General features: G+C 41.1%; 1 pseudogene; it reads right to left on the minus strand.

Annotated features, from left to right (window-relative positions):
* Positions 1-227: 227 nt before the first annotated feature.
* LOC112128729 (transmembrane protein 183-like) lies at positions 228-24416 on the minus strand (annotated as a pseudogene).
* Positions 24417-24433: the final 17 nt, after the last annotated feature.

Genomic DNA, 24433 nt, shown 5'->3' on the forward strand with positions numbered 1-24433 from the left:
CAGGGCCGCTCCATTCAAATGCAAATTTTTACATTAAAATATGTTTATAAACCATAGTTGTTCTTCCTCCTGATTCAACACTTCTCCGTCCTCTAACGGGAGCCCCAGGAACCTGAAGAGCATGTGCACTACTAACCAGATACACAATCCAGCCTCCCCTTCCAAGCTGGAATCTGATTACTGCTGGACTAGACTCAGGGCTGCCCCCAAGGGATGGAAAGCAGTAACTATGGTCTCAGGGAGAATGGCTACTGAGGATCCCACCAAAGAGTTGAACGTTGTGCACTGGGTCCAGGATGACTGGCACACCCTGTGCAGTTTCCCACCACCATGAACAGAAGAACCTTGGAATACCAGTCTTGATGATGCTGCCTGTCCTTGCTCACACTGATAGTAAACAGGGTAAATATTATTCTCATGGCGATTGGAATAAAAATGAAATTGAGGATGGTGACCTGCAGTGGGCAGCAGTCCTGGTCTGGGTTGGTATGAACATGTTCATGCTGAAAAGGAGGCTGCAATCCCCCCATACACTTGCTCTGTAACCTAGGGGACAGTTTTTTGAACTTGAAGTTGAATTCTTACATTGGTTTCTGTCTGTTCCCAACTGGAAGTGTTTTCTGGAATGATTGGATTCTCAGAGACTCGAGCAGCAAATGGCTCATACATATGCCACAGAGATCAGATCACACAAGCTTGGAGACAGTGTAGTTTCTCCATTGACTCTGGTGGCAGGTGCAAAGGCAGGAAGCATCCAGAGTGGAATGCCTTCAGTACAACCTGGTCCAAAAACCAGCTGTGCAAGTGACAGGAGCTCAGTGCAAAACAATACATTTATTTAACAATTCCCTTCTTTTGCTCTGGTTCTCTCCTAGGTCAGAGTGTGACCAAAATCTAAGGCTTTAGAGCACCACTTTCAATTGCCATTATTTGGGTTTCTTGTCTCAGCATGTCATTCATAGGTTATGGTATCCTCATGATCATGCATTTCTTTGAGTTTTGTCATTCTAGCCAAAGAGTAACTATTTGACATTCTACAAATGGCTGCATGTTAGCAAACATTTAAAACTTTTGAGAGAATACAGCACACCAAGGAGACTACTGTCATCAGGAGGATAATACCAACAGTTTGCAGTATGCTCCTGAGCTAGGGTCCCCATGAACTAAACAAACAAAAATCAAATAAATCAAAGAATAAGCCAGATGAAGAGTGTACCTATTTTAACCAAGCAGCCTGTTCATTAATCCTCTGCAAATGAGTCTCTATGATACACAGCATATTCATCCATGTGCAAAACATGTCAGCAACTGCACGATTTCTCCCTATTCAGCCAGTAGGGAATCTAGAGCAATTCTATTATCTAGTACAACTTTAGCAAGAGAATTTAAAGTCTGTTATGCAACCAACCATAGCCTTTGCAATAGAATCTGCTATAGAGATGATTATAAGGAATTTCTTTCTTTCCTTCCTTCTTTCCTTCTTTCTTTCTTTCTTTCTTTCTTTCTTTCTTTCTTTCTTTCTTTCTTTCTTTCTTTCTTCTTTCTTTCTTCCTTCCTTTCTTTCTTTCCTTGAGACAGGGTCTTGCTCAACCTCCTAGGCTCAAGCAATCCTCCCTACCTCAGTCTCCCAAGTGGCTGGGAGTACAGACATGCACCACCATGCCCAGCTAAGATTTTAAAATATTTTTGTAGAGACAGGGTCTCGCTAGGCTGGTCTTGAACTCCTAGGCTCAAATGATCCTCCTACCTCAGCCTCCCAAAGTTTGGGATTACAGACGTGAGCCAACATGCCCAGTCAGGAATACATTTCAAATTATTGCCTGATTTATATTTATTCCAAGCCATGGAAAATAAATCTAACATTGGCCCTTCATGCTCAATCCATCAAAGGCATAATGTTGCCCATGTGTAAAGTTGGCTGAAAAATCCTCCACAAGTAAAAGTATACCACACAGATAGACATAAGGCCCCTTTTCCAGTTCTATTGTTCATGGATACCTTACCTGGAATGGTGAAACTAGCAATTTCAAACCAGGGGCCTGAGGCAGAATTATGGGTTGAAAGAGTGCTGTAATATCCTGACACATAAGTCAGTTTGCAAGAAACTCCATTTGGGCATTGGTGCAAACCTGTCTTGTGATACACTCATTGGTCATTGTCCTTGTATCCCATTATTGGATTAAATTAAAATAGGGAGTGAGAGCAAGTGGGTTTAGAAGTCTTACTACTAGTACAATTTGAACAACAGTTATGTTAGGAATGTTGCTAACATTACCCACCAGGTTAACTAAAGGATCCCTTAGGTCATGTAAAGACCTGGGTTTGGCATGACAGATTCAACACTCCATGAAGTTACCCATAAAAGCTACTCATTGTGAAATTCTAATTACAGCATTATCCTGCCAAGTTCAAGAGGTAGGCATACGTAAGGAAAGATTAAGAAAAGTAAGAGTTTCATGATAGCAGAGAAATTTTGATCTGTGATCTTGGGGAAGCTGCTTATGTCTAGGATACCATCTGCTTCTGGGGAGAAACTTCCCTGGTTAGCTTTACCTTAAACTTTCTAATGGGTATACAGTTCCAAGAGTCTGGAGGGGCCCTTTTTAAGTTGTGAGATATGGATTCAAGTATCAAAGTCCCAAAGTTTGGCTGCAGATTGAGTGGCAAAGGCAGTCTTTTTCTGATACCATTTCCAGAAAACCAAATCTCTGGGTTCTAGATCATGAAGGATTTGAGTGCTCTTGGTCAGTGCATTCTGCAAAGCTTCCTTTACCTGGTGAAAATACACTTTGACATAATGCATCAAAGCCTTGCATCATTTAGTCATATCCGAGTTTAGGATCCTTTTATAAGGGGGTCAACTTACATTCTGCACTGTAAGTGCATCTGGCTTTTATTAATCTGCAATACCTTTTATCAGTCCGCAATATCAAGGCAATCCAGTCAATTCAGTTAGCTTCACCTAAGGCTATTAAATCTGTAATACTTTATTTAACTGTTTTACAACTTGTCCAGTGAAACAAGTACCTTTATCCCTAGAGATCTCTTCAAGAATCCCCCATGAGGAAAACACATTTTCTAATAACCTTTTAGCTACTGTTATAGAATTGGCTTCCTGCATGGGAAAACTTCTAAACAACCAGAAAACATGCACTGAAAATGGCAACTGAGGGCAGGCGCAGTGGCTCACGACTGTAATCCCAGCACTTTGGGAGGCCGCGTTGGACAGATCACTTGAGAACAGGAGTTCAAGACCACCCTGGCCAACATCATGAAACCCCATCTCTACTAAAAATACCAAAATTATCCAGGTGTGGTGGTATCCGCCTATAGTTCCAGCTACCCAGAGGGCTGAGGCATGAAAATAATTTGAATCTGGAAGGCAGAGGTTTCAGTGAGCTGAGACCACTGCACTTCAACCTGGACGACAGAGCGAGACAGACGAAAGAAAGAGAGAAAGAGAGGGAAGAAGGGAGGAAGGGAGGAAGGGAGGGAGGGAGGAAGGAAGGAAGGAAGGAAGGAAGGAAGGAAGGAAGGAAGGAAGAGAAAAGAAAGAGAAAGAAGACCACTATAAATGTCCAAACGGCCCATATCTAAAGTTTTGATTGTCTTCCCAGGATTCTAAATTTGATAAACCAAACATTGGTCATAAACCATATTAGCAATTTTAGAACAGTCACCACACCAATGTATATATTTTTTCATTATTTGGATTATTTTGTCTCTTCCGTGATGAGCCGTGGAGTGCAGAGCTTTTAATAATGAAAGCATTAAGGACTCAGGAAGGACCAGGCAGCCACCCAGGCTCTCCATGAGTCCATGCTTAAAATTGGATTTATAGTCTTTTATTTTTATTTTATTTTTTGAGGCAGGGTCTCACTCTATCACCCAGGCTGGAGTGCAGTGGCATGATCTCGGCTCACTGCAACCTCTTCCTCCTGGGTTCAAGCAATTCTCCTGCCTCAGCCTCCCAAGTAACTGGGATTACAGGTATGTGCCACCACACCCAACTAATTTTTGTATTTTTTGGTAGAGACAGGGTTTCACCAAGTTAGCCGGTCTGGTCTCGAACTCCTGACCTCTGGTGATCAGCCTTCTCGGCCTCCCAAAGTGGCTGGGATTACAGGCGTGAACCACTACACCCAGCCATTTATAGCCTTTTAAATACCAATTTTATTTCTTTAATTCAGGTACATAGCACTGTTTACTATAGTATGATAGCAATGCACTATCATACGTAATTTGACTTGGATCATGGAGTTCCTTTAAATTGCATATCTTAACAATTTCAGTACTGGCTGACTTGTACTTTCTTGGTATTTAATTAATTCTTGTCCTGCTTAGCAGTTTTATAAACCAGTAAGTCTCTTCATTAGAGGTCTGGGGGATTCTTACACAGTCCAGTGATATGAATTTAAGGCTATCAGAAGCCTGTACTTATTAGAGTCTTTCCATCCTTCTCGGTCCATTTTGCATTGCTATGAAAGAATACCTGAGGCTGGGTAATTTAGGAAGAGGTTTATTTGGCTCAGGGTTCTGGAGGCTGTACAAGAAGCCTAGCACTGGCATTTGCCCCAGTAAGAACCCCAAGAAGCTTCCAATCATGGAAGAAGGAGAAGGGTAGCTGGCATGTCACATGGCAAGAGAGGAAGAAAGAGAGAGACAGGGGAAGGATGCCATGCTCTTTTAAACAATCAGCTGTCATGTGAACTAATAGAACAAGAACTCATTTGTTACCACAGAAATGGCACCAAGCCATTCACAAGGGGTTTGCCCCCTTTACCCAAATACCTCTTATTAGGCCCCATCCCCAAAATTGGTGATCAAATTTCAACATAAGATTTGGAGGGGACAAATATCCAAACTGTAAACACCATCTTTTCCACGAAACTCTTTGAAGATATAACACTTTAGGATTACAATTGCTTTTAAAGAACATTCAGGAAAGTATCAGAATTAAGCAATTAACTGTGGACAACAAGACTTAAAATGGTCATGTTTAAAGACACAATTGACAAGGAAATCTGGTTATTTCTGTCACCTACAATAATTTAACATAATAATCATAATTATGACTGATAACATACCAGGACATCAGAATTTTAGGAAGCTCATACAATTTTGGAAAACATATTAATAACATATCTATACAAATATAACTCCAAAAAAGATTAAACACCACGTCATACATGACAATACTTCTTACATAATTTAACATATCAAATAAGCCTGTTTATTATTTTCCTTTGGTATGCTTCAAGGGCCCTCTGGAACATCTCAAAGTTAGTTTGAGGTTAAAAAGACTTAATTTTGATTTTGAAATTTGGTTTTGAGAAGCCTGTCAAACATGTCAAAGGTTTAGAAGGCTTGATCAAAAAAGATCATAAGTCACTGTAAAATAACAGTCACTAATTTAGCCAAAGTAATAATAAAAAGATTTTGACTGGGTGCAATGACTCAAACGTGTAATCCCAGCACTTTGGGAGGCAGAGGCAGGTGGGATTGCCTGAGGTCAGGAGTTCGAGACCAGCTTGGCCAATATGGGGAAATTTCGTCTCTACTAAAAGTACAAAAATTAGCTGGGCATGGTGGCGGATGCCTGTAATCTAAGCTACTCAGCAGGCTGAGGCAGGAGAATCGCTTGAACCCGGGAGGCAGAGATTGCAGTGGGCTGAGATTGTGCCGTTGCACTCCAGCCTGGGAGACAGGAGCGAAATTTCGTCTCAAAAAAAAAAAAAAAAAAAGAAAAAGAGAAAGATTTTAATGAGCAAAAATCTTTTGATTTTGATCTTCGATAGAGAGGAGACTCATTTTACCAAAGACCTAACAAAGGCAGCATAAGGCACATAAAAAGAGAAAAATATTTTACTATATCTCAGTACTACATGAAAATCTTGTTTAAATGAGAAAACCAAATTATATTTTTATATTAGATGTACTTTTAATACTCAGTACCAAATTTCAATCCTTATAATAAATTCATTTAATCTAGTTTAATCACAAAAAATTCTTTTACTGTTGTTCTTTTTTAAAACTTTTAACATTCATTCCATTTTTCTATACTATTTCTTTCTTCCTTCATTTTGAAACAACCTTTAAATAACCTAACCAGACAAAATTACATTTTTTAACAAAAACCACATTTTCATGCCTTTCTTATAAACTTGCTCACCAAAAACATAACTTGCTTTTCTTATACACTTTGCATACAGAATTATTTCTCTTTTTAGTTACATATATGTAATATGTACAACATATTACATATATGTAGTGATGCAGGATTTTTGCTCCTTAGTTCAACTAAATCCGGGTTCTTGTCTCACAACCAGGAAAAATTAGGTATGCGAGCACATTGAAGGGTGAGGAGGGAGGAATTTATTAAGTGAAAGGAAAGCTCTCAGCAAAGAGAAGGGTTCTCCAAGCAGGTTTCTCCCTTACAATTGAATACTAGGACCACCACACATGAGCTTATGAGGCCAGGCTCCTCCCCTGAATAAGGCATGAGTTCCTGGTGGCCCCATCCCATCCCCCAATGTACATGTGGGCATGTCCAGGCAAGCCATAGGTAGTATTGGAAAAGGCAGCATTCGATTGGTTAAAAGGCATTATTCAGAAAGAATCAATTGGGAAAGGGTGGGCAAACAGGGGCAGAAGTTCTCCCTTTGGGTCACAGGGTTTCATCTCGGACTAGCACTCCAGTCTTTCAGCCTTTAGGCTGTTTTAGACTTGAAGGTGAGTTTTAGGCCAGGGGCCCTTCCCTGTCTGCCTAGTCATTTGTCTGCCTTCTGCTTCTATCAATCATTCCACCGTCTATAAGGTACGACTAACTGCCCTTAGAACAGGAACAAAGATCAATCTGTCTTTTTTTTTTTTTTGAGACGGAATCTTGCTCTGTTGCCCAGGCTGAAGTGCAGGCGCGATCTCGGCTCACTGCAAGCTCTGCCTCCCGGATTCACACCATTCTCCTGCCTCAGCCTCCGGAGTAGCTGGGACTACAGATGCTCACCACCACGCCTGGCTAATTTTTTGTATTTTTTTAGTAGAGACGGGTTTTCACCGTGTTAGCCAGGATGGTCTCAATCCCTTGGCCTCGTGATCCGCCCACCTCGGCCTCCCAAAGTGCTGGGATTACAGGCATGAGCCACCACACCCAGCCCGATGATCTATCTTAACTGCTTCCTGCTGACAGGGAGCGCTGTTTTGAGAAGACAGCAGTCAGATTTCCCTCAGAAGCTTGTCTAAGGATCTCCAGTAAAAAATGGGCCATCATCTGAGGCTCCGGTTGCATGAACTTTTGGAGTTTGATGGTGTGAACACGAGAAGAGACAAACTGGGTTATTAGAAGACTTGTATCAAAATGAGACAAAAGGTTGGGGGGTAAAGGCAGCTGAAAAATCCCGAGGCTCCCAGCACGTCTAGAAAACAGGTGGCTATAGTTACCTGCTAAGATTTGGGTGCATGGGGTTTGGCTTTTGTTAGCTCTCTTGGTCTTATTTTCCAAAAAAGAAACCTCCAGGTTATGGGCACCCTATTTACTCCTATCACCTGGCAGGATTTGCAGGATAATTGCCCAGAACTGGAATATTGATTCAGATTTTTACATCCATCCCTTTTTTTTCTTCTGAGCTGCAGGAGGAAATCACTAGTTGATTCACAGGAATAAACAGGGTTAGTCTAAAATGTAGGCAAAAAAACTTCAAAACAACTAATTGGTCTAGAATTTAATGACAGATGTATTATAAGTTTTGAGACATAATTTCTGTCTCTCCAGTCCTCATTTTTGTTAAAAACAAATCATGATAGGACTGAGTTGTTTGCAAAATAAACTTTAGTCTTATATTTGGCCTGCTTATTTGCATAAAATGCAACAAAAATAATTATTTTTACATAGGCTTTTCAAATTGGCTTTGAAGGAACTCTGTTCCACCAGGAGTCTCAGATAACACCTTTTACAGTTGAGCCTAGCCATGTGTTTGTACCCCAAATACCTATGAGTTGGGTAAATTCCTTTCTTCTTGAGGTCCCAAGGATATGGAGTTCCTGGGCCTGTTAGAAAGTGACATTCTTTACTCCCCATACAGGGTAGGAACCCTGTACAGGGACTGTGTAGAGGAGGTATGGGGCCAGTTTTCCCAAGGGGCTTTTATCAGCTCTGCAAGTTGAGCTTGATTCCTTAAAGGAAAGCATACCCTTCCAGTCAAAGCCTTGGTAAAACAACCAGCTTCTCCAATTGCATCCTGTAGCAAAAGAAAATGGATTCTTATTGCACTGATGCAAGTAACCATATTGCTATAAGTTAAGAATACTCACAAATAGTTTCCAAATTCTAGAGGAACCGGGCAGAGAGAAACAAACATGCTCCAAATTTTGTTGACAGGAGTATAACTTACTCAATTATTAAAGACTGTAAATAGATCAAAATAAAAGTTTCTTTAACTCTGAAAAACAAAACAAGGAGCAGCAATGTTTTAAGCAATAATTAATAAAAGATTACTTCAGCTTTCTATTAGTTCAATCCATTCCATTAACTCTTGTTCTGCTTGATATTCATGAACATTTTAACTCTTCATGAGTCCTATACATTTTTCCAGCATTCAAAAGTCACAATCTCCAAAGTTATCAGAAACCTGCATTTGAGAGCACCTGTCAAAGTTCCATAGCTGATTATAAACCATCTTTTGAAGAGGATCAAAACAAGACAACAATTGTCTGCGAATAACAAAATGTCCAGGGTAGTTACAGTTAAAAACACAATTGATAAAGAAATTTGGTTGTCTCTGTGGTTTGTAATAACTTACTGTAATAATCTTAATTATGATTGATAGCATATAATCAGACATTAGAATTTTAGAAATCCCATACAATTTTGGAACATACATTAATATTATTCACTGAAATATAACCTGACGAAGATGAAGCATCATTTTGGCAATCCCACATACTTAAATATGTCAAATAATCCTGTTTACCTCTCTTTTGGATGCAATAGGGGCCCTCTGTAGCATGCAAAAGGTAGGGGTCAGGAAATATAATTTTGAAACTGAAATTTGATTTTGGGAAACCTGTTCAATATGTTAGAGGTTCAAAGCACTTGATATTATGAAACAGAACTCTAGATTACCATAAATTATTTATTTTGCCAAAATGATGATTCAAAATTTCAAAACAAGGCAAAAACCTTTATTCATTAATAGGAAAGACTTAGCTTTCCAGTTTATCTCCTGTCTTCTCTTTCTTTTCCTTGGTAGTTTATTCACAAAACAAACAAAAATCTTTCATTTCCCTTTGTTATTACATGAAAATCTTGTACAAGGGAGAGAAAGCCAAATTTTACCCTACACTAGTTTACTCTTAATGTCAACCCCAATTTTCTAAGAAAATCTTATAGACAATTCTATCTAATCTTAACCAGTTTGACTATGAGGTGAGATTCTTATAAACCTTTATAACACTTTACAAATTTTGCTAAAGAGCAGATTAGCACCTTAAGTAAATCTTCTTGTTCTTTTATTTCAATGCTCACTTTACATAAAAAACATATAATACCGTTTTGAATGTATTCTATTCTATGTTCACACACAGCATTTCTTTTGCAAGGTTAGTTTTTAGAAACCTTCCACAACTTGTTTAAGCCTTTAGCTTTATCTTATCTAATTTAAAACAATCCTTTAACCTCAGGCAAAAATTTACATTCCATGCCTTCTTATGATCTTTTACTAAAAACACATTTTACTGTTCTTACACACCTTGCAGGTGAATCCATTTTCAGTGGTCTCAATTACATGTTATAATGATAACTCTTAGCAATTTTTAACTTTAATGTAAAATCTGGTAAGTAGTTTTAATTATGCACTAGGTGCCAATGAAGTGTGATTCCTTCCAGCATAGTTAAGGGTGTGGTTAATTCCATACAACCCCAGACCTTACCAATTGTGAAGCAGGCAAGTCGCAGAATAGTTCTCAAAAGCCAAAGAAGCAGTTTATAACCTTAAAACATTTAGCAAACTTACTATCTGACCTACATAACTTAGACCACCTATTTACATTTTAACAATATTTGCATTTTTGGCCAGGTGCAGTGGCTCATGCCTGTAATCCCAGCACTTTGGGAGGCCGAGGCAGGTGGATCATGAGGTCAGGAGATTGGGACCATCCTGGCTAACATGGTGAAACCTCATCTCTACTAAAATACAAAAAATTAGCTGGGCATGGTGGCGGTGTGCCTATAGTCCCAGCTACTTGGGAGGCTGAGGCAGGGAATCCCTTGAACTTGGGAGGTGGAGGTTTCAGTGAGCCAAGATTGTGCCACTGTATTCCATCCTGGAGACAAAGCGAGACTCCATCTTAAAAAAAACAAAAAACAAACAATATTTGCATTTTTTACCAATAATACTATTTTTATTTCTCAAAGATTAAAGTCACATGAACTAAAAAATATAGCTTTTAATTTTCCTTCAAAAATATTTGATCTAAGTGCTTATTTTTTCTTTAGTCCAATTAGAGCTTTTTTATATAAACATCACATGCATAATACATATATAACTACACAGACAGACAAAAGAAGATCCAGTATTTGTAAGATTTTCCGTTTTCCCGTTTCTTAATTGGATTATTGGTCTCAGGGTGGAGCCTTTTAAGAAACAGGGCCCAATACACAGATATAGCTGGAAGACAAAAAATAAATTTTGATACAGATTGATCCATTTCTAATTCCTGGGGTTCCATAAAGGAAAGAGATGTTTCTCCCAAAATGGAATCTGTGGCACTTTTTCTGTTTTTCTCAAGGAGTCCCAGGTCATCAGAACTTATCTTAGGGCCTCTCATGCATGCATTAAGAATTGCAAGACATGGGGAGAACAGTAATTCAGTTGACTGAGAAAAAAATCTTTTTCCAGCAAAACAAGATCTAAGAAGAGAGAACATAAAGGCCTTTTAAATATACCTATAACTTGGATATTCACTTTTAATTAAGTAGAGTGTTCCTTAAGAAAGTCCTTGGCCGGGCGCAGTGGCTCACTCCTGTAATCCCAGCACTTTGGGAGGCTAAGGCAGGTGGATCACGAGGTCAGGAGATCGAGACCATCCTGGCTAACACAGTGAAACCCCATTTCTATTAAAAATACAAAAAAAATTAGCTGGGTGCAGTGGCAGGCACCTGTAGTCCCAGCTACTTGGGAGGCTGAGGCAGGAGAATGGTGTGAACCTAGGAGGCAGAGCTTGCAGTGAGCGGAGATTGTACCACTGCACTTCAACCTGGGCTACAGAGCGAGACTCTGTCTCAAATAAATAAATAAACAAATAAATAAATAAAAATAAAAATAAAGTCCTTTTAAATTCCTTGCAAGCTGACTTTAGCCATGCCAAGCAGCCAATATTTTTGGCATTTGAACTTTACCAAAAGTAACTCACAGGTGAAACCAACAAGCTTCAATTAAGGTTATGACTTAACCACAAGTGTGTGAAGTATTTTCAAAGGGGTAGTAAGCAGTTTTACAAAATCTAGGACCTTTAAAGGTAACTCAGAGAAAGAAAGATTTAAGAAAGGAAGCTGAAAGTTGTTCATGGAGAGGAAGAGAATCAGCAAATGGCAAAAGTTACACACAGATATCAACCCAAAAGTACTCATTTCTCAAGCCAGGATTGAACCCAGGTAGCCATTGTAAAATGGCAGAGACTAAAAGAAAGTACTGCCACATGGTTACAGGTCACACTCCCAAGGATGTAAAACAAGATGGAGGCCTGCAGCAAAGTTTGTTACTGACCAGTTTGCCAAGCTGACTTGAACAGCAGGCTTATGGGGTCCTAGGCCTACATCCTATCATATGGTACCCCTCTTCCTGACGGAATCATGCAGAAAGACATGCAAATCACATCAGATTGGCTACAGCTTAAGACTAACCTCACAAATCCTTTTTCATTAATCAAAATTTACAGAGAATATAAACAGTGATCCTTATCATTCCTTTTACCAGTTTGTACAGGTAGAGAAAGGCCAAAATCTGAATGATGAAACTTTTGCCCTTTTTCCAGCATGTCATCCTTCTAGGTTCCCTTCCTCTGAGTTCAATTCTAAGGCAACCAGTTTAAGGTTTGGGATATTAATTTTTCCCAGTTTGGAGGATGCATCCACAGGGAGTGTGCTGTAGCACAGGGACCCAATTACCCATCTGTTAAGAGAGGACAGAGGTGGAAAAAGGAAATAAAGAAGGCATTTTTTTTTTCAAAGGAGTCCCAGGGGTTCAGGATGTGCTTTTGAAAGGGGTAAAGACTGAAGATGAATGGCTACTCATCTAGAAAGAGGGGAGCAAGGCATGCCTAGTTCCCTTCACTTCCCAGCAAATACCCAGGGTATGTGAGGGAGAGGCAAGAGAGGCATCCCTTTTCTTTCTTCTTTCCTTGTATCCCGGAGTCCTGAAGACAATGACAGGGTGCTTCCCATGGGTGTCAATGTGACTTTTCACCCATGTTAACAGGTGGGTTAGAGGGTGGGATTATCCACCCTTACACACACACTGCCTTTCCCCCTGCTGTCAGTAGCTTTCAAGTTCCCTAGACCTCATGCATGTCATAGATACTAGCAAGACCACTATCCATGAAATGAGAGGCTTGGCTTAATTGGCAGGAATTAGTCATGCTTACCTGTGCTATGTCTCTTAACTTCCGTTGTCATCTGCCTCAGTTCCAGTTTTCTTTCCTAGAGCTTCAATCCAAAGTTTGGAATTGAGTTTGGGACAAGAATGTGTCTCAGTGGGGTTCATGGACTCAGTAAGTCATGGGTGAAGCTGTGGAACTGGGTCCTCCTCCAACAAGGGATAGAAAAGAGTGTCTTGTGAATTGGGGTCCTGGCCTATTAAAACACCTTTCAAGGAAAAAAAAAAACCTCTGGCAAGGAGAAGCCCCCTCCATTTGCAAGGCTGTGTTATTAGGTTGTTGCAAAAGCAATTGTGGTTACCGCCATGCTAAGTAATGGCAAAAACTGCAAATACCTTCAAACCAACCCATTAACTCCTGACCTGATGGAGAAAAGGAAAAAGAACAGCTTAAGAGTAGAGCTGGAGAAGATTGTTGAGGAAGAAACCTCTTGTTCTGATGCAAATGAGTTTCTCCAATGGGAAAGAAACTTTTAATTCCTGTTTCTTCCCTCAGGCTCAGACCAAGCTGGACCCTTCAGCTGGGGGAGGGGAAGACTCCATGGGCACGTGGTGGGAAACACTGGCCAGCTAGCCATGAAGGGCCTTGGGCCCCCAAGACTGCCCTGGGGCCCGGGAAGCGGCTGTGGCTCAGTCCTGCACTGCATGGCCACTGAACACAGCATGTGTATGCAGCAGACATGGCCATGTGCCCCAGCTAGGAGGGAAAGGGGTGGTGGGGAGCTGCTGCTTGCCTGTCACAAGCACATGCCTGTGGCCATTGGATTGGGGGTGGAACACACCCAACATTATAAAAGAAAAGATAGGTGCTATTTTAATTCTGAAAAAAAGAAGGAAAATGACCTAGAAAAGACAGGATTGGACCAAGGCTGACATTCCCAACCCCTGAAAGTGACAGGGAGGGGGCAATTTTCCCTGCCTTCAGAAGAAGTCTGAAGATGAGAAAGCTCAGAAATGAAAGTGAAAGATATTTTTGGGGCAGCGTTTTACTCACCCTTCTGACAAACCCCCGTATAGGCCAAAATGATGCAGAATTTTTGCTCCCTAGTTCAGCTAAATCAGAGTTCTTGTCTCATGAGCAGGAAAAATTAGACACGTGGTCACATTGAAGGGTGAGGAGGGAAGAATTTATTAAGTGAAAGGAAAGCTCTTAGCAAAGAGAGGGGTTCTCCAAGCAGGTTTCTCCCTCACAATTGAAAACCAGGGCCACCGCACATGAGCTTATGAGGCCAGGCTCCTCCCCTGAATAAGGCATGAATTGCTGGTGGCCCCCCCATCCCCCAGTGCACATGTGGGCATGCCCAGGCAAGCCATACGTAGTATCAGAAAAGGCAGCATTCAATGGGTTAAAAAGCATTATTCAGAAAGAATCAATTGGGAAAGGGTGGGCAAACAGGGGCAGAAGTTCTCCCTCTGGGTCACAGGTTTCATCCCAGACCAGCACTCCAGTCTTTCAGCCTTCAGGCTATTTTAGGCTTGAAAGTGAGGTTTTAGCCCAGGGACTCTTCCCTATCTGCCTAGGAATTTGTCTCCTGCCTTTATCAGTAGTACATATTACATATATGTAACTAAAAACAAAAGAAATAATTCTGTATAGTACACACATGCAATACATATATATGTACTATACAGAATATATGTACTATACAGAATATATGTATAGTACATATATTCTGTATAGTTCATACTACACTACATACGTACTATATTATATGTATAGTATATTTCTGTCCATATATGTACTATAAACATACTATATATACTGTGTAGTACATACATATAGTACACATATGTACTATATGTATATATTATGTATGTTATATATAATATGTATTGTATATAGGCATATGATATGGGAAGGCGGGCAGGGAAGTGCTGGGTAGAGAAAGGGGGGTCCCTGATGAGGGCTCTATCCTCAAGCCTGTGCCCACGGACCTAAATGAGGACAGATGTTTCTGTTTTCACACCCAAAATGTTGCCTTTTGGCCCACCACACCCCCCCCATCCTGTGCCCATAAAAACCTGAGACCCCAGCGGGCACACACACAAGCAGCTGGACATTGAGAGAAGCAGAAGACAGACACCAGCAGACACCAGCAGGCCATTGACGGCAGAACAACATGACACCAAGGGGAATTCGGCCAGGGGCGGTTGGAGGAAAGTCTAGCTGCTGGATGGCCCAAGTCCAGGGGAAGACCACTTTCCCAATCCATCCTTTTTCTTGCTCCCCATCCATCTCACTGAGAGCTACTTCCACCACTCAATAAAACCTTGCACTCATTCTCCAAGTCCACATGTGATCTGATTTTTCCAGTACACTACGGCAAGAACCCAGGATACAGAAAGTCCTTTGTCCTTGCGATAGGGCAAAGGGTCTAATTGAGCTGATTAACACAAGCCACCAGCAGATGGCAAAGCTGAAAGAACATACTGTAACACACGCCCGCTGGGGCTTCGGGAGCTGCAAACCTTCAACCCTAGACTCTGCTGTGAGTTGGAGCCCAAAAATGCTCTCCATGACCCACCCGTCTGCATGCTCCCCTAGGGTTTGAGAAGTAGGGCCCTGAAGAGGCAAGCCACACACCCTGTGAAGGTGATAAGGGAACTCCTCCCGTTTCACATATACTAAACATATATGTATCATATTTTAATTATATACATTAATCATAATTTTAACTCTTAGTAACATTAATTTCCAGTGAACAATCAAGGAAGTAATCCATTTTAAACTGTTTTATATCAGTATTTGTAGATGAAAGCCATTTCCTATTTTTTAGAAAGAAATGTTTCCTCAATTTTTTATGTTTCTTCTTATTTATTTATCCATTTATTTATTTTGAGACAGAGTCTTGCTCTGTCATCCAGGCTGGAGTGCGGTGGCGTGATCTCAGCTCACTGCAACTTCTGCCTCCTGGGTTCAAGCGATTCTCCTGTCTCTGCCTCCCAAGTAGCTGGAATTACAGGTGCACACCACCATGCCCAGCTAATTTTTGTATTTTTAGTAGAGATGGGGTTTTGCCATGTTGGCCAGGTTGGTCTCAAACTCGTGGCCTCAGGTGATCTGCCCGCCTTGGCCTCCCAAAGTGCTGGGGTTACAGACATGAGCCACCATGTCCGGCCAGATTTTTATGTTTCTTAATAAATCCAAATATATTTAACTTCTAAGTACTGTATAAAAACAAGATGTTGAAGTATACAAACTAAAGCTATGCTTAATAATTAATGTTTCAGTATTTTGTCTTACTTAGAAGTGATTCAGACATTGAATGATTTTCAATTACTTAATTTAACATGATCTTAAGATTTGAAGTTGCTGAAAAAGATTTTTGAAACTATGATCAATTCATTTATAAATTTTTATGCCATTTACATTCACCTAATTTACTCATTCTTTACAATTATGCTTGAATTACTTATTAAACAAAGCTAGCCATTGAAGAAGTATAACTGCTGAACAGGTTCACGTTGCCAGCTGCCTAGACAGAGCTGATTTATCAAGACGGGAATGGCAATGGAGAAAGAGTAATTCATGTAGAGCCAGCTGTGCGGGAGATGGAGTTTTATTATTACTCAAATCAGTCTCCTCGAGCATTTGGGAATCAGAGTTTTTAAGAGTAATTTGGCGGGTAGGGGCTCGGGAAGTGGGGAGTGCTGACTGGTCAGGTTGGAGATGGAATCATAGAGGGGTCAAGTGAGTTTTCTTGCTTGTTGTCTTCTGTTCCTGGCTGGGATCATAGAATTGGTGGAACCAGATTACCAGTCTGGGCGGAGTCAGTTGATCCATGGAGTGCAGGGTCTGCAAAATATCTCAAGCACTGATCTTAGGTTTTCCAATAGTTATATTTTCCCCAGGAGCAATTTGGGGAGGTTAAGAATCTTGCAGCTGGAGGCTGTGTGGCCACTAAACCATAATTTCTAATCTTGTAGCTAATTTGTTAGTCCTATACAGGCAGACCGGTCCCCAGGCAAGAAGGGTTTTTTTTTTTTGGAAAAGGGCTATTATCAATTTTGTTTCAGAGTTAAACTATAAACTAAATTCCTTCTGAAGGTTAGTTCGACCTACGCCCAGGAGTGAACAAGGACAGCTTAAAGGTCAGAAGCAAGGTGGAGTCAGTTAGGTCTGATCTCTTTCACCGTCATAATTTTCTCAGGTATAATTTTTGCAAAGGCGGTTTCAGAAGTTCGGAAGATATGACCCCAAAATATGTTGCTTTTGTATACTATTGCTACTAACAGGTACTCAGAGCAAGGCTTTAAGAATTCTCCTTATTTGTCTAAAGACAGATTTTCCAAGGGAATCCAAATGCCATCAATCCTGTCGTTACAGGAAAGGGGTCCCAATCCAGACCCCAAGAGGGTTCTTGGATCTCGTGCAAGAAAGAATTCAGGGCAAGTCAATAAGGTGAAAGCAAGTTTATTAGGGAAACAAAGGAACAAAAGAATGGCTACTCCATAGAAATGCAAGTTTTTATGGTTATTTCTTGATGCTATGCTAAACAAGGGGTGGATTACTCATGCCTCCCCTTTTTAGACCATATAGGGTAACTTCCTGATGTTGCCATGGCATTTTTAAACTGTCATGGAGCTGGTGGGAGTGTAGCAGTGAGGACAACCAGAGGTCACTCTCATCACCATCTTGGTTTTGGTGGGTTTCGGCCGGCTTCTTTACTGCAACCTGTTTTATCAGCAAGATCTTTATGACCTGTATCTTGTGCCGACCTCCTATCTCATCCTGTGACTTAGAATGCCTTAACTGTCTGGGAATGCAGACCAGTAGGTTTCAGCCTCATTTTACCCAGCCCCTATTCAAGACCTCATTTTACCCAGCCCCTATTCAAGATGGAGTTGCTCTGGTTCAAATGCCTCTGACACTCTCCCCTAGGAAGTTCCAGAAACCAGGGAAGATTAACTATTATCACAGGAGAGGAGGTTTCATCACACCAAGACAGACCTTGTCACAAACCATGATTAATTTTTCTAAGGGCCCATTCATCTTTCCCCCAAACTATTTCCTACTTCAGGCCTAAATACCACCATTTGCCCAAACCAAGGAAGGAGGGTATAGTAAAAGTCCAGTTAAGACAAGATGACCAGGAAAAGCACCTTAAATGGTAAGGCTTGTTATATAAATTTAAGTCAATGCCTTTTCAATTTAAAGAGTTTCCAGGGGCTTAGCCCTCTGTCTCTTTGTGTTGCACAGAGGTAGACACCCTTACAAATATAGATTTCTTTCACAGATGTAATTTTCTTTAATAAAAGGATTTCAAAATAGCCAGCTAAATGCCAGAAAGGTATATTGCAAAGACTGATTTAGTTCAATAGGTAGTCTTTTTAACTTAGCTTCTGTTTCTTTTCTCTTTTTTTGAGACAGAGTCTTGCTCTGTTGCCAGGCTGGAGTGCAGTGGTGTGATCTCAGCTCACTGCAACCTCTGCCTCCTGGGTTCAAGCAATTTCCCTGCCTCAGCCTCCCAAGTAGCTGGGACTACAGGCACGTGCCACCATGCCGGGCAAATTTTTCTGTATTTTAGTAGAGACAGAGTTTCACCATGTTGGCCAGAATGGTCTCAATCTCCTGACCTCGTGATTTGCCCGCCTCAGCCTCCCAAAGTCCTGGGATTACAGGCATGAGCCACGGCGCCTCGCCTAGCTTCTGTTTCTTAGCTAAATTACTGAGTTTAAAGTGGAGTTCACACCAGTTAGAATGGCAGTCATTAAAAAGTCAGGAAATAACAGATGCTGGAAAGGATGCGGAGAAACAGGAACACTTTTACACTGTTGGTGGGAGTGTAAATTAGTTCAACCATTCTGGAAGACAGTGTGGCGATTCCTCAAGGATCTAGAACTAGAAATACCATTTGACCTAGCCATCCCATTACTGGGTATATTCCCAAAGGATTATAAATCATGCTGCTATAAAGACACATACACACGTATGTTTATTGTGGCACTATTCACAATAGCAAAGACTTAGAACCAACCCAAATGTCCATCAATGATAGACTGGATAAAGAAAATATGGCACATATACACCATGGAATACTATGCAGCCATAAAAAAGGATGAGTTCATGTCCTTTGTAGGGACATGGATGAAGCTGGAAACCATCATTCTCAGCCAACTATCTCAAGGACAAAAAAAACAAACACCACATGTTCTCACTCATAGGTGGGAATTGAACAATGAGAACACTTGGACACAGGAAGGGGAACAGCACACACCGGGGCCTATTGTGGGGTGGGGATAGGGGGGAGGGATAGCATTAGGAGATATACCTAATGTAAATGACGAGTTAATGGGTGCAGCACACCAACATGGCACATGTATACATATGTAACAAACCTGCACATTGTGCACATGTACCCTAGAACTTAAAGTATAATAATAATAAATAAAAATGAAAAATAAATAAATAATTAAAAAAATAAAAGTGGAGCTCATTAATGAAGAGGACAGAGAAAGTGTTCTCTATGCCTGGACTCAGCATGGATGGCTTTGAAAAAGAGAAACAAGCCTACTTTACCTGAAGGCCTACCGTTTACAAGCACTTTATTCGGCTTACTTTCCACCTTGGGGCAGGATAGTAACCAAGCCAAAATGTTAGCAGATTCTATTTCCCTTATCAATTAGTCATTTAAGATCTTTCTTTGTCTTTTGTAAAGAGCCTTTAAAAGAGGCAATAAGGCCAGGCGCGGTGGCTCATGCCTGTAATCCCAGCACTTTGAGAGGCCGAGGTGGGCGGATCACGAGGTCAGGAGATCGAGACCATTCTGTCTAACACTGTGAAGAAACCCCGTCTCTACCAAAAATACAAAAAATTAGCCGGGCGTGGTGGCGGGCACCTGTAGTCCCAGCTACTGGGGAGGCTGAGGCAGGAGAATGGCGTGAACCCGGGAGGCGGAGCTTGCAGTGAGCCGAGATCGTGCCACTGTACTCCGGCCTGGGCAACAGAGGGAGACTGTCTCAGAAAAAATAAAAAATAAAAATAAATTTAAAAAAAGAGGCAATAAAAATTTTGAAATTTTTTTAGAAGCTTCTGCACATCAATAGGCATCCCTGGTGAACCTAATTCAGGAGTCCCCATTTTTAAATGCACTTCTTAAAGTACAATGTTGTTCATTTGAATGTTCCACCATAGTTTTAAATCATCTTTAGTAAGATTTCTCCATTTTTGTAAGCATTTGCTGCTTCCGGTGCCTAATACTTATGTACTATACATAAAGGCAGGCATACCGGGAAAGTGGAGGACTGACTTCTTCAAAAATTAAGGATCTCGTTTTTATGTTGATTCCTGGCTTTGGCTCTAAGATCCTCTTGGCCAAGTCAGCCAATGATTTTTCCCTACCCAAGTGTGTAAGAAAAAGGAACAAAGAAGATAGAACACAAAATCTCTGCAAATTCCCAAAAGCTGGAGTTCACACCCCCTGCACTAATTGCCATTTACCGCTCGTTTCTGCCTGACCCAGTAAGACATCTGAGGCCTCTAACTTGATCCAATCCACTTAATTATGGAATCTGATTCAATCCTGGACCGAGTCCAGTTTTTGTTGTGACTTCTGAACCAAGTCCAGTTAAAAAATTTGCTCAAACTCAGATAGCTCAAAACACAAATTTGTGGCACTTCAGAATCTAAGAGAGAATTTGTCCAGGATCCCCAGCGGCTGCAAGAGAGCAGTGCACACAATGGGCCCAGCAGGCACCTTGCTTGGTTGCTCCATCCTCCTGGGGGTCATTAGAAGCGCTACTTTGTGGGCATTTTTTGTGTTTTTTGTTTGTTTGTTTATTTCTTGTTTTGAGACAGGGTCTCATTCTGTTGCCCAGGCTGGAGTGCAGTGGTGTAATCACGGCTCACTATAGCCTCGAACTCCTAGGCTCAGGTGATCCTCCCACCTCAGCCTCCCTAGTAGCTAGTACTACAGGCACATGCTACCACACGCAGCTAATTTTCTACTTTGGATCCCACTTCTGATGCCATTGGTTAAAAGAAAAGCTTTAGGCAAATTAAATTTAACCCAGTTTAACTGAGTAAAGAAAGATTCTTGAATCCAACAGTCCCCAAAACACAAGCAGACTCAGAGTGACTCCAGGGCTGCCACATTTATGCCACATTTATTAGGTAACATTTATGGACAGAAAAAGGAAAGTGACCTGTAGAAAGCATAAGTGAGGTACAGAAACGGCTGGATTGGCTACAGCTGGGCCTTTGCCTTATTTGAACCTGGTTTGAACATTTGGCTGCCTGTGGTTAACCGAAATTTGGCTGCTGTGATTGGCTGAGACTCAGTTACCAGTCGGTTTATGCATCAAATTAGGTTACAGTTCACTGTGTATGGAGAAACCTTTAGGCCAGACTTAAAATATATACAGAGGCAGCTTTAGGCCAAACTTCAGTTAACAGCATCTAGATAACTTTCTTCAAAATTTTTGAATGATCCATGGCGTAGCCTCTTTCTTTTGTTCAATGTGTCTATAGAGGGAAATGTTTTCACAACTGCATCATTATACTCTTAGTTTCCCCGAATAGTTTAACTGGTGGAAAGGGCAGCAATACTCAAAGCCATTAAACCAAGCAGAACTTGCACTATCAATTTCAGTCTGTTCTGAAGGTATTCATATATGGCTAAGGCTTTTCCTGCAAATGTAGAAAAGCTTACCCTGATATTAAGTTGCCAGGAAAATCATGTATGAATCAGTGTGACTTCCATGTTACATGGATATCATTCATATCAAAGTAACATGCATTGCTGCAAAAAGAATTGTAACTGTTATGTACTGAATTGTGTCCCCCCAAATTCATACATTGAAACCCAAGCCCACAATGTGATAGTATTTGGAGATGGGGCCTCTGGGAAGGAATTAGGTTTAGATGAGGTTATGAGGTAGGTTCTTGTACGAGGCCATTCTTGTGTGGCCATAAAGAAATACATGAAGTTGTGGATAATTTATAAAGAAAAGAAAAGAGGGGTATTTGGCTTATTTGGCTTACCATTCAGCAGGCTGCATAGGAAGCATGGAGCTGGCATTTGCTTCTGCTGAGGGCCTCAGGAAGTTAAAATCATGGCAGAAAGGAAGAGGAGCCTGCACATCACATGGTGTGAGTGGGAGCAAGAGAGAGGAGGACAGTGCCATACACTTTCACTTATTATTATTATTATTATTATTATTATTATTATTTTGAGATGGAGTCTCACTCTGTCACCCAGGCTGGAGTACAATGGCACGATCTCAGCTCACTGCAAGCTCTGCCTCCTGGGTTCAAGCGATTCTCCTGTCTCAGCCTCCTGAGTAGCTGGGACTACAGGCACCATGCCTGGCTAATTTTTGTATTTTTAGTAGAGACGGGGTTTCACCATATTGGCCAGGCTGGTATTGAACTCCTGACCTTGTGATCTTCCTGCCTCGGCCTCCCAAAGTGCTGGGATTATAGGTGTGAGCCACCGCACCTAGCCTCCATCCACTTTTAAATGACCAGATATCACATGAACTCAGAGCAAGAGCTTACTTATCGTCAAGGGGATTGTGCTAAGCCATTCATGAGGGATCCACCCCCATGATCCAATCACCTCCCACCAGGCCCCACATCTAACCCTGAGAATCACATTTCAACAAGAGATTGGGATGGGACAAACATCCAAACCATATTAGTCCTCATAATGGGATTAGTACCCTTATGAGAGGAGATAGCAGACAGCTTACAGTCTCTCTCTCTCCCTCTCTCTCCACCATGTGAGGACACAGAGGGAAGGCAGCCATCTACAAACCAAGGGGAGAGTCCTTACAGGAACCTGACCATGCTGGGACCTTGATCTCATACTTCCAGCCTCCAGACATGTCAGAAAATAAATTTTTGTTGTTGAAGCCACCCAATCCATAACATAGACAGGGTATATGGCACCCAGTGCCATAACATGTTATGCTATGGCAGCCTAAGCTGACTTCGATGGTAACCATCATAATGTGACATAAAAGGAGCATAGTCAAGAGAGCACATAATTCTAGAAGGGGTGGAGGTTGCAGAGAAATTAAGTTGAGAAGAGGAGAACAAGATGTCAGGAAAGTCTTCCCATACTAAATACTTCCAGCAATTGAGTCTAGTCTAGAGAAACAGGCAGTTATTCTCTAAATGGTCTCTAAGAAGAGCTGGGGGCCTTAAAAACAAGGGACGTAGCAGTAATCTTTTTTATAGGCTGTCAATTGCTGTGGAACCTATAGCTTCAAACCTATTTGTTTTCCATGAACTCTATAATGATGTCATGGTCTATGCCTTCTTCATGTACAAACATCACACAGTTAACCCACCACCATGATAACATGTACTTTCTGTTGTTGTGTTGTTTGCTAGTAAGGTGATTGATTTGCATTGCTTCAACCGGGCTCCTCTGATTGATCATTTTCTGAACAATGGATGCATTTACAGATGGCTGCCAGGTTCAGCAGAGCAGGCTGTAGCCATCAAATAGATGAAGTAGGCTCACCACATTCTGGAATTGAAACCGTGATCTTGGCTACTTCAGAAGGTGCTCTAACAAATTGAACAAACCAGGCCTCGATGAAGGTGGAACTGAGAGCTGGGGGATTCTTATGCAGAACAGAACATTCATACTTCCGCTTCCATATGTACCACATATGTGTTCCTCTCAACTGGTTTGTACATTTCCATCTTTGCCTTAAATGTATTCACATAGCACTCTTTAAATACTCGAAGTATAATGAAGAAAAGAGAAGGAACTGAAATGGTTCCATTCCATTTCCCACTAGGAAGTTGATTCTGTGCACTCTATTTCTGACTATTTTCTATCAGCCTATCACTGTGGGATGTAGGAGGGAGGAACAGGACACAAAATGTGGCACAATTAAAAAAGGATGAAGAAGAAAATTAAAATCATTAACCATTAGTAATCATTTTTAATGTGCATCATTTTTAAAATTCGAGAATAACCCAAGGAGGTAGGCATAATGTTTAGACATGATTTACCAGTGAAAAGAAGCTTAGAGAAATGAAGTAACGGCTGGAAAGTCACAGCTAGAACTCAAAGTGAGAATTCCCACCCGAGAAATCTAACTCCAGATTCTACACTCCTAATCTCTGCTATGTTGCTTTCCTGAAATGAGGAAAGAATAAGAAAGGAGAAAATTAGTGACAGGAAAGAGAGAGCTGAATAAGAGGGGACAAAGAAAGGAGGAAGGAAATCAAGCAGTTTCTACACTCTGGAAAATAACGGAGCAGAATTAACAGAAGAGAACTACTTTCCTCAATGCTGATTCTACTGTTAAAAAAAAATTAACCAGGCAGTGCAGCACACACCTATAATCCCAGTGACTAAGGAGGCTGATGTAGGAGGATTGCTTGAGCCCAGGAGTTTGAAGCTAACCCGGGCAACATAGCAAGACCTTGTCTCTAAAAAAAATTTTTTTTAAAGTAGCTGCATTGTCTTGTTTTTCTAACTTTGTACAGTGCTTAGAATAACACTATCTAAACCGCATGTGTTCCATAAACCCTGTTGACTAACCACTGGATTTGCACAAGAAACACTGAAAGACTCTTAGGCAAGAGATATATTGTAAGATCCGTGACAATGAGATCTCTTGGATGACATGTTTTTCATTGTTTACTGCGTGTCTAAAATGAGAAGGTCATAAGAGCCAACCTTTCATTGGAGTGGCCCCCATAAAACTGTCTGCTGTGTAAGGGGTGTTGGAGTGACTCTCCATCACAGGTTCTACTGCAGCTCTAGGGTGGGTCCTGAGTGATGTGAACCCCATCCCCATCCCCGTTGCTAGTGAAT

The sequence above is a fragment of the Pongo abelii genome, chromosome 15 (assembly GCF_028885655.2).
Source record: "Pongo abelii isolate AG06213 chromosome 15, NHGRI_mPonAbe1-v2.0_pri, whole genome shotgun sequence".
NCBI classification, from domain to species: domain Eukaryota; kingdom Metazoa; phylum Chordata; class Mammalia; order Primates; family Hominidae; genus Pongo; species Pongo abelii.